This window comes from Helicoverpa armigera, chromosome 15 (genome assembly GCF_030705265.1).
Source record: "Helicoverpa armigera isolate CAAS_96S chromosome 15, ASM3070526v1, whole genome shotgun sequence".
Lineage (NCBI taxonomy): Eukaryota > Metazoa > Arthropoda > Insecta > Lepidoptera > Noctuidae > Helicoverpa > Helicoverpa armigera.
Window position 1 is genome coordinate 1725375 of NC_087134.1, and position 10548 is coordinate 1735922.

The window sequence follows — 10548 nt, forward strand, 5'->3', positions numbered from 1 at the left end:
TCCACGGAGTCGCCCGACACCGGACGCAGCTACGCGACTTCCGCCGAAGCAGACCTACTTCACGAGTGAGATTGAGAACAATGAGAACGAGAGCGATCGCGATGAGATCGACGACGTCGTGCACGATGTTCATGTTGTCAACACGGGTATGAAGTGCGCCACGATTCATGATGAACGAAACGCAACGTATGACAGTGACAGCTCATCAAGTGACGTTATCGATCAAGATCAAGATGTCAATAATAACAACAACATAGCACTGTTTACATCGAAATCGCGCCAGAAACCGCTGAAAACGGTGGAAATATGCGGTAAAACAACAGATGCGCTGGTGGATTCGGGCAGCGATATCAATCTTATTACGGATGAGTGTCGTCGTCAACTAGGAATGAGTGTTAACGGTGATAGTGTTTCGGTCAGTGGTTTAGGTTTATCAGTGATAAAAACGAGTGGTTCGTGCACAGTGGACATTGTTATAGACAATAAGAAATACGAAAACGTTAAGTTTTATGTTATCTCGAAACGTGAAATACCTTTTTGTATCATATTAGGCAATGATTTTTTACAAAGAGTGACAATGTGTATGAGTGGTAATTCTGTGTGGTTTGGTAGTAAAGATGACGAGTGGTTGAGCTGTATGTTGAGTGAAGCTTATGTGTGCTCTGATTTTCCTTCCACAGATCACATTAAAGATAACAAGGTGCGAAACAAAGTTCAACAGTTAGTTAAAAGTTACAAACCTCAGCAAGGTAAAGAATCTCCCATACAAATGAAGATTATTGTCAAGGATGATGTCCCTGTAGCACAACGTCCCCGAAGGATTTCATTGAAAGAACAACAAGAGGTAGAAACACAAGTTAAAGAATGGTTAGATAAAGGCATCGTTCGGGTAAGTCACTCTGAATATGCTAGTCCCTTAGTACTTGTTCGGAAAAAGGATAGATCTGTGAGAAAATGTGTTTATCATAGAAAATTGAAGCCAAAGGTCCGAGGTCCCTACAAATTTAGGAAAGTTAAAATGAAAGACCGTTACGATGTAGAAAAAGTATACTATGAAGGAAGAGACGAATGCCAGTTGGTTTTTCCCCTTAAGTTTTGTTTAAAAGAATAAGTTTATTTGTTTGATATTAAAGTTGTATAGTAATGTTTAGTACCTAAGATATTTTGTTTTGTTTAATTACAAGAAGATATTTTGTTTAATTAAAAGAAGAAACTGTGTTTAACTTTAAAAAGATTTTTTGTTTAACTTAAGCTTTAGGATGTAAAATGTTATGTTCACTTTGTGAAGTGTCTGAGGACAGACACTCCGTCAGGATGACCGAATGTGGGATTGAATGTTTCTGAACGATTGAGATGTGTGTAAGATGATGGACGTTTCTAAACGAATGAGTGGGAGTAAGAGGGAATGAATGAATGAGAGTGAGAGATTGGTTTGGAAATTTAGATTGAAAAAAAGATGGAGGAGTTAAGAGATTAAAGACGATGTACCTAACGATTTTATGTAAAAACACGAATAAATAGTTTAGATTGAAATTCAACGGTTATTATTGAATTACGCAAGTATTCCACGAACCCTGATCCCCACATTGGTGAAGAGCTTGGGTTTACCATTGCAAATAAAGTTTTAAGTTATCTATCCTATATGCTTCAAAAGTTATTCGAGATCAAAAGTCAAAATTTGGGTACATCCAAAATGAAAAAAAAAAATTATAGCTCGATTGGTAACAGACATCTGCAATAAGTGATTTCTAGCCTAAGGAGTCCGCCATATTGGATTTAGACTCGCGACACATTTTTTTTCGAGTTATTCATAGCAAGCCCTTTCATTTGATACCCATATCGTAGGAATGCATTAAAAACATTTTTTTCTCCATCTTGGTTATACCGCCATATTGGATATAGAATCATACACTGTCATTAAAACTGAACATTCAAACAAAATTTCAACTCAATCGATAAAAAAATATGCTTTAAAATTGAGCTTTAAATAAAATAGTAATGTATCAAGATTTGTTGGTCGCGCTTGAAATGTACTCTATTCTCGGTATCCACGGCAGAGGTTATTCACCCTACGCGATGTGACGGAGCGACGTCCTCTCTCTGTGAAGCCTTGCGGCGGTCTGGTTTGAGTTGACTCGCGTGCAGCGTTTTATAGTAGTTTTAAATAATTTATAAAAAATAAAACGAGAGATTAAATTATAATATAAAGTTTATGTTTTAAAGAAAGAGTTATATTACTATAGTAAATAATTGTTATATTAAATTAAGTAAGATAGATAGGTAAAAAAAGCATTTGAAATTCACAATTTTTCACATTGTTAAAATATTTTTTTCTGAAGGATAGAGACCTAAATCAAAAAATGTTTTCAACTAACTATAGGCATGGGGATTTCGTCTATGAGTAAAAAAATAAATATGATTAGATTTGCCACTGTTTCCACATGAATTTAAGCTTCGAAATAGACGCTGAACGGGAATTTTATAAAACATCTGTTACGTTATAGGGGTTTTAAGTATTTAAACTACACAAATTGAAATTTATGTTCAATTAACTATATAGACAGTGAAATTACCTTGCGTTATTAAGAAATAACATAGTTATAGGATAAGTAGTTACTGAGAAACAGTGGTTTGAAAAGTACCATTTTAGGCCAAATGGCGCGCGGTTGACGTACACGCCCTTAAGTCACTATTCAAAAACCATCTCACCGAATAGATCCCATGAACACCCATTTAAATGAAATACTTACCATGACAATACAAAATCAAAAAATCCTTTATTCCAGCATGCATTTTTAGAATGATCATGTATTGTGTGTTTACAGGCTTTAGTAGTCCGAATCCATGACTAATGACCCAACAATATCAGCAGGTATTTAATGTTAATTAATGCATTATTTAAGTTTAAAACGTACGTTAGCCACTAACGAGCAGGCCAATCGTATTCGTAATTGAACTGCATTAAATAATTATTGTACACCCAAATGCATTGTTTCGGAAATGTATGGCGTTTTGTACTTTTTATTGGGAATTCAAAATATGTGTTTTCCTTTTTAGTTTTAGAAGTTAGTCAACCATACATTTTTAAATATATCGGCAAGTCATAAGATTTCATATTTTTATATTCAAAAATATTACAATTCTTGGGCATACAGGATTGAACAAACGTCTTCATCATCTGCCAAGCCTTTTCCCATTCCCGTTTCATTGTGTTGGGGTCGGTTTTCAGTCTAATTGGATGCAGCTGTTTTACATGGAGCGACTGCCTATCTGAACTCAACAACCCAGTTACCCGGGCAACTCGATACCCCCTTGGTAAGACTGGTTGTCAGACTTTTTGGCTTCCTGGTTTTGGCTAAGAACAAGGGTAACGGGGAAAAATGGTGCCTGATTTCAAAAAGGTAGTAACTTAACTTTCTGATAAATTCTCGAGTCCAGGTAATGTTTAAATGAAGGTACAGGTTAATATTTTGAAAGACTAGAAACATACGCCACTTTATGATCAGGTATTGCAAGAACAGAAAATCCCAAAGTATAAAATCTTGGAGTTCCGTAACAACGTTTAAGCTTCGTAGGACTTTGAAATCCGACTTGGGGATTAGCTGAGAATCTTGCACGGTGTGAGAAAACGTTAGAAAATGTAAAATGTTTGCCACCGCGTTACCGATGCCGATGACAAAATGCAGGCGTGCCTGCATTATGCGGATTTTATTTTTATGCCAGCTGTTTATCAAGGTTTTGTGCGGTAAGACATTGCTATTTCTTTGAGTTGCAAAGGGAGGGATTGACTTTTTCTGACTCAACCTAGAACACACACAAGTTTCTTGTGGAGCCGTATATGTAATAGGGCCGCAGTAAGTCCCTAGAATGATTCCGTGGCTAAGGCAAGATCCCGTAAGATCTATATAACTGGAGTATTTATTATGTACGTAAAGATAAGAATACTCATCTCCCGAGCCTTTACCCGACATCTTTAGGTCGGCTTTCAATCTATGATGCAGCTGCGTACCAGTGAATTACAAGGAGTGACTGCCTATCTGAGCTCCTCAACCCAGTTATAAGGCAACCCAATACTCCTTGGTTAAACTGGTTGTCAGATTTACTGGCTTCTGACTACTAGTAACGACGTAAAGATACGAATACTGGAACACGTTAACCGAGATTGACATTTTATCTATCCTCCTATCGCCCCCAGGTTTAAAAACCCCAATCCGTTATTTATTCAAAACGCATTCACCGTCAATTCACTTAAAACAAACAAAAAAGGCCGTACTAAATCAATATTTTATTCTGGTAACATTGTTCATTCGCTGTCACTGCTAAATAAATTACAACAGCATGAATTAAATATCAGAGTCTGTGGTTCTGTAGCCCCGTTGTGCCGCGAATTAATATAATTTTACCGTTTTGTTACGGGTTTTTTGGTTTGAACTGTATGTCGTTTGTTTTTACCGTGACCGCCAATTAGGGTTTGTGTCGTCGGGGGATGGGCAGCTCGTAGGTAATTCAGTTTCGTTATATGACTGTTTTCAATAGCGTGTGTTAGAAGTAGAATGTAGTATGGATTGAGTTTTTAACCGACTTCGAAAAAAGAGGTTCTGAGATTTACGTGATTATCTGGCGTTTGGCTGAACTGATATTGATGTGGTTTTCAGTCGGTCAGACTTAGGAAAAGGTTTTAATTATTAATTAAAATTTTATATAAGTTAGCATGCTAGAGAGGTGTGTAAGTAAATGCTGCATAGTTTGTGGTCATAAAAAGGTTTTTTTCTTAACTCAAAAACAAATTACATTTTACAACTCAAAATTTGGAAAAAAAATCAAATTACATTTTACCAGCACCCAAAAAAAACGTACACAACAAAAACCTCTTTAAACTTTACTACACAACACATTCACATTACACTATGTTAACCCGTTAATAGCGAGGCATTGTGCGGCCGGTCTCTCGGGCCTGAAGCCGGCGAATGACAGCTTAATAACACTAAATCAAGTATCGGCCGATGTTTTCATTCGAGGGTTAATAACGTGCAAAATATAAGTTTATTGAGAACCACCAGCGGTTAAGGGTTGTGACGTTTTGATTAATGCGTTGATTTTTTCTTGTTATTAATTGGAAAAGTTATGGGTGGTGCATGGATTTTATTGGGGGGGTGTTAAATAATAATGTGATTTACCATTAATCATTGTTATTATTATAGTCGAAGTAGGTATGTAGTTGATTTCCGTGTTCGCGTTCAGAGGTAACTACTTCACGTACGAGACCATATAGTTCATAATGACTATTCTTTGTTCGTCCATGCTTTTGCGTTTGCGCTTTTCAGTATTTTTGGAAGACTCATTTATTTTTTTGCAAAAAGTTCAAACTACTTAACCGAGCTTAAATAAAATGTTTGCGGGAACTTTTCTTCTAGCAAAACAAAGACAAAAACCTGCGGTGTTCCGAGAAATCTGAGAAATGCAAGAACTTGCATAATTTAGCGTGTAGCTGAACTGAGCCAGCTTGCAAGTTCTGTGTAATTATAATGCATGTGGTGTCTACACTGGCTCATCGCTCATAATTAACTTGTGAAATTAGTTTCTTCTGTTTTGGAGATGTGTTTAAATAATGGTTAAAAAGGTACACTTGTAGCATCACTAGTTGAAGTGACGGGTGGGTTGTGTGAATGTCGATATAACTGGAAAGAATTACTTGTGTGTATCAAAAAGTATTGAAGAAGATGAAAATAATGTTGCTTAAATAAAATGTAGGATATAAGGACAAGAAAAAAGAATTTGAAGGGTAAAAGTTGATGATCAATTGTTTATGTTAATCCATTCAGAGCATCATTGTCACATACTTTTTTTGTTAAAATATGGTTGGATTATCGGACTATGCTAATTTTTATAAGGAATGGTATCTTAAAGTTATCGAGATTAGTGCTTACGCATGTGAGACTAAATTTCTGATTATAATAGTTAACATGTCAGCTTAGAAAGTTATGAGCATTAACCATACGCCTCCTTGAGCAGAAAAATTGAAATAAAATGAGACCTAAACTTTATGAAATATGCTTTGTAATATCCATTTCATAATCTTCCACTGAAAGCAATTCCAAGACATATTAAACTACGAAATAAGAAGGTTTCAGATGTCTATTGAATTATACGAAAGCTAGTATTTTCCAGCACTTTAAAGGGTGTCTCGTAAAATATAAAGCACACATGTATTTTATCTGTGAAAATAGACCAGTATTCCAAGCTCAGAATGCAGGAAGCGTTGTTATATTTTATGCAACAAAGGTGCTTGACTGTGGTAAGTCCAGTGTGCTTAAAGAACATTGCAGTCTTCTCACACTTTTATTAATAAACAAGTGCAGTATTATAATATTGTAGAGGCTTTCTAGGTGTTTTACAAGTGAGTTATTACTTTGGTGGTTAGTGAAAGTGTTCTATTGTAATGTACACTAGCTTTCGCCAGTGGTTTAAACTGCGTGCTGTGGTAATTACTTCGCGCATCTGGGAAAAAAGTAGACAATAGTATCCTTAAATAGACTATCTAATTATGTATTGTTTTCAAATAGTTCTGGCAGTTAAGTACCTAAATAAAATGTTTTTTGATAAAACTGGACAGAATATAACATATTACCTATACATAAGTAATACATTTCTCGAGAAAATATGGATTTGGAAAAAGTAGAGAGTATAACCACTAGAAGGTTTCAACAATGAATTAGTAGTTGATTTATTCCATTTAGTTTTCGATATCAAAAAGGATTAACCCTATTTAAAAACTGAACCTCACTTCCCCCAAAACCTAGCATGCGTATCACCAATCCATTTCACAAAGAACAAAGTGCGAACCAAAATGCAGCTCCGCCATTTTAAAACCCTCCCGCCAAACCTGTGTTCGAGAGAATATTTCGCTCTGGCAACCCCATTCATTGGGTTCCGTCGGACGTATTGGCGAACGGAACTACTCTAGTGCTCAGTGCTCACCCCTACGGAATGCGGATAAAAAGTGGCAAAGTTACATCGTTACACGCGAACCTCCTGGTAGTTCTGTGTAGTTTTCTTTCTTTTTTTTTTAGTGTAGCAACTCTGAGCGCGGTTACGAAGAATTGTGCCGCCTTTTTGTAGGTTGGAATAGAATGAGATAAATGTTACGTTTGAATTAGGAATTTTTGTTTTTTAAGACAGTTTTAAGTAATGGAATTTTAGGTAACTAATTTAGTTATTTTCCCAGGACCGTAGTGTCATGAAAATAGTTCTATAGGCAATACAAAACAGTACTGTACAAGTTATTATACTGTTAATATGATTTGACCATGGAGTAGAAATACCTTGTAATGATTTTATATGTATTTGTAAAGGGTGCTTTTTTCGTGGTTTTAAAACATAATTTGTTATTGTCACAGTTTTAACATCGTTTTGACATGAATTTATTATTTGTTTATTTGATGATACTCTGGTATCATACATTCGATGTATGTGTTGACATTATTATGTGTTAAATTGATAAAATATTTTTTTTTTCATTGGAAACCTCATTAAACTCTTTCAATTTTGACCGAAAATATTTCTAGTTTAAATAAGTTTTGCTTATTAAACCTTCATCCCATTTAACTGTTAAATAACAACAGAATATTTTAACCAGATAATCAGGAAATCTGAAGTGAACTCCTAAACTAACCAGATAGACATCAGGACGACTGATTAAACCTACTTAATCTGAGTTTAACTAAGACTTATAACTTAACTAGTTACCGGCAGAACTATTAAGATAATTCTGTAATAAAAAACGAACTTCGTTGGCTAACTTCGACTTCGTTTTTCGACAAAGTCCGACATCAATTATTAAGGAGAAAATTTCATTCTTGAATTATTTAGAGGTGGTCGGTTTTTATGGCTTCTAGTTTATAGTTTCTGAAATTAAAATTTGTTCGGTATACTTTAACCGGTGATTCTTCTTTCTGGATTTAAAGAACAGAAAGTGGTTTCCTTTGGGGATTATTTTTCTGGATTTTTATGTCTGGTTTCTTGACTTTGCCACTCTCAAGGATAATAGATGTTTTATATCACGGAAGCGGGTGACTCGTACTTAGGTACGTGTGTAAATATGCAGGCATATGCGTAAGCTTAGGAGTGCTCAGTAGTGTTCGAATCGCAGAGTTGTACAACGCAAATGTGCATGTAACTTACACACACCAGAATGACCCACCCGCTTTCTTGAGATAAAACATTTAAACTTAGCAGGTTACTCGTGATTTCACGCTAGTTCAAATAGGAACAAAACAGTGAGGTTGCACAAGGTTTCTCAAATAGATGACTTTTTAATATTATTTGAAAAATAATCAATTATTAATACTACAATGAGGCTCTTTGATTCAATAACCAGAAATACATAAAAATCATCGGAAAAAATAAAAAATATATTTCATACATACATATAACAATGTCTGATGAACAAAAAAGATATTCTAGGGGACACCCGGATTTGAACCGGGGACCTATCGATCTGCAGTCGATTGCTCTGCCACTGAGCTATATCCCCGATGCATTAACAAAACATAAAATGATACTAGAATCGCAATTTTGTGAGCAAATGCGTTATTCTTTTGTTTTTAGGAGTTTTCAAGAAGTGACCAATATTTTCGGAATGAATTTTATTTTGCTGAAGTAAAGTGATTGAAAGAAAAAATCTCGATAAATAAACGTGACTTTGTAAATATTCATAAAATGTCAGTATTATTTTTAGCTATAAAATATTATGCCAATAATTTGTTTGGTGTGGTAAAAATGTTGTTTAACTAGCACTATTTTCAATTCGCTGACATAACAATTTCACAATTTGTGTTTGTTTGTTGTAGTATTTTATTTTTAAAGTTTCATAAACTTTGTTTTTAGTTTTTTTACTAAGTAGATAATTTCAGTTGGGGTCGAGTTAGATAAAAAGACAGAGTTAAAAAATCATAGCTTTACAGGGAGGGGACATATTTATCCGGGTGTGCGAAGTCAACACAGGGACTAAATGGTTACTAAAAAATAAAAATGATCATTACACATTATCTATTTACTTACAACATCAAAACACACCATTTTCTTAAGGCCCAGTACTCACTTAAGGAACAACAGAAAGTAGAAGCAGCCTTAACAAACTGCTACAATATTTAAAGCCAGTTACACAAGAGATGCAACACATACGCCGCGCAGTAATTGAGCGGAACCCTATTTTTCGGGTTCTGTACGTCATCATCATCATCATCCTCCTGCCTTTAGCTCAATTGTTATTAGTGATCGACGCAGCATGTTTTCTTCTTCCATACTCTTCTGTCAGCCGTCATCTCACAACAAACGTTCTTCCTAGCCACGTCAACTTTAACACAATCCATCCATCGTTTCTTTGGTCGTCTTCCACTATATCCATCCACATTCATGCTCATCACCTTCCTCACAACATGACTCTCATTCCTCTGCATCACATGCACATACCATTACAGCCGATTTCCACATAGTTTTCGCAGTCACCGGAGCCACTATCAAACTTTCTCTTACGTACTTATTCCTCACTCTATCCATTCTTTACGTAAAACAGAAAGAGCCTTAACAAACTGCTACAATATTTAAAGCCAGTTACACAAGAGATGCAACACATACGCCGCGCAGTAATCGAGCGGAACCCTATTGTTCGGGTTCTGTACGTAGATACAATTCAAACGTGTGGAGGTAGGTGAGTAGGTAGGAAGTGGGGTGACGCAGAAGGTTGAGTTCGTGCAATTGATGTTTTGGGAGTAACACGAAATTTATTTGTTACTCTTTCAATCAAAAACTACTGCATGAGTTTTGATGAAACATGGTAGTAATATGTAACTTCTACCTCTTTATTAAAATAGTTTATTATAAGCTACTTTTCATCCATGTGCAAAAAGCTGTTCCTTCGGAACGCGGGTAAAGATGCAGGCGGATGCTAGTAGTTGAATAAATAAAAATATGGTCCCAACAATATATTCGATTTTATTGTCAGTCATGAAAAAAATAAAAAACAAATTATAAGGTACATTCTTGCTGCATTTATCGGTCATAAGATCCGTGGATGGGGTAACTACCTTACCCTACGTGTTTCAAAAAACACGTTAAATTGATGAGTCCCAGCTGTCTTTTGAAAAGTCTTCACGGGTAGTGGAAATAAGCCTTCTGTTTTCTGCCCTTCACAACGTCATTATCCAGCTTTTTGCGTTAGGCTTTGCAAACATTTTTTTTTATTGTAATCCATTTTAAAATCCCTTCGGTTTTGACGGCACGTTTTTTAAATCATAGGTGCGTTCCCGAATACAGATTTTGTTCGTGTATGTACTGAAAATTAAGTGGTACACTCGTGTACGGAATGTTTTGATATTTTGTTTTGCTTTATTTCCATCCGTTTGATTTTGTAGCTTATGTGTAAAATGGGCAATAGGAGTAAAATGTTCTAATGAAGTGCGGAACAAAGTTACATCATCGTATAAAACCGTTTTTGGTCAGAATTTGTGTGTTCCTGTATTTTTATATAACGTTACAAAACCGCTTATA

General features: G+C 35.4%; 1 non-coding gene across 1 annotated transcript; it reads right to left on the bottom strand.

Annotated features, from left to right (window-relative positions):
• Positions 1-8461: 8461 nt before the first annotated feature.
• Trnac-gca (transfer RNA cysteine (anticodon GCA)) lies at positions 8462-8533 on the bottom strand. Its single transcript has one exon. It is a non-coding gene; the product is annotated as a tRNA-Cys (tRNA).
• Between the last annotated feature and the right edge of the window lie 2015 nt (positions 8534-10548).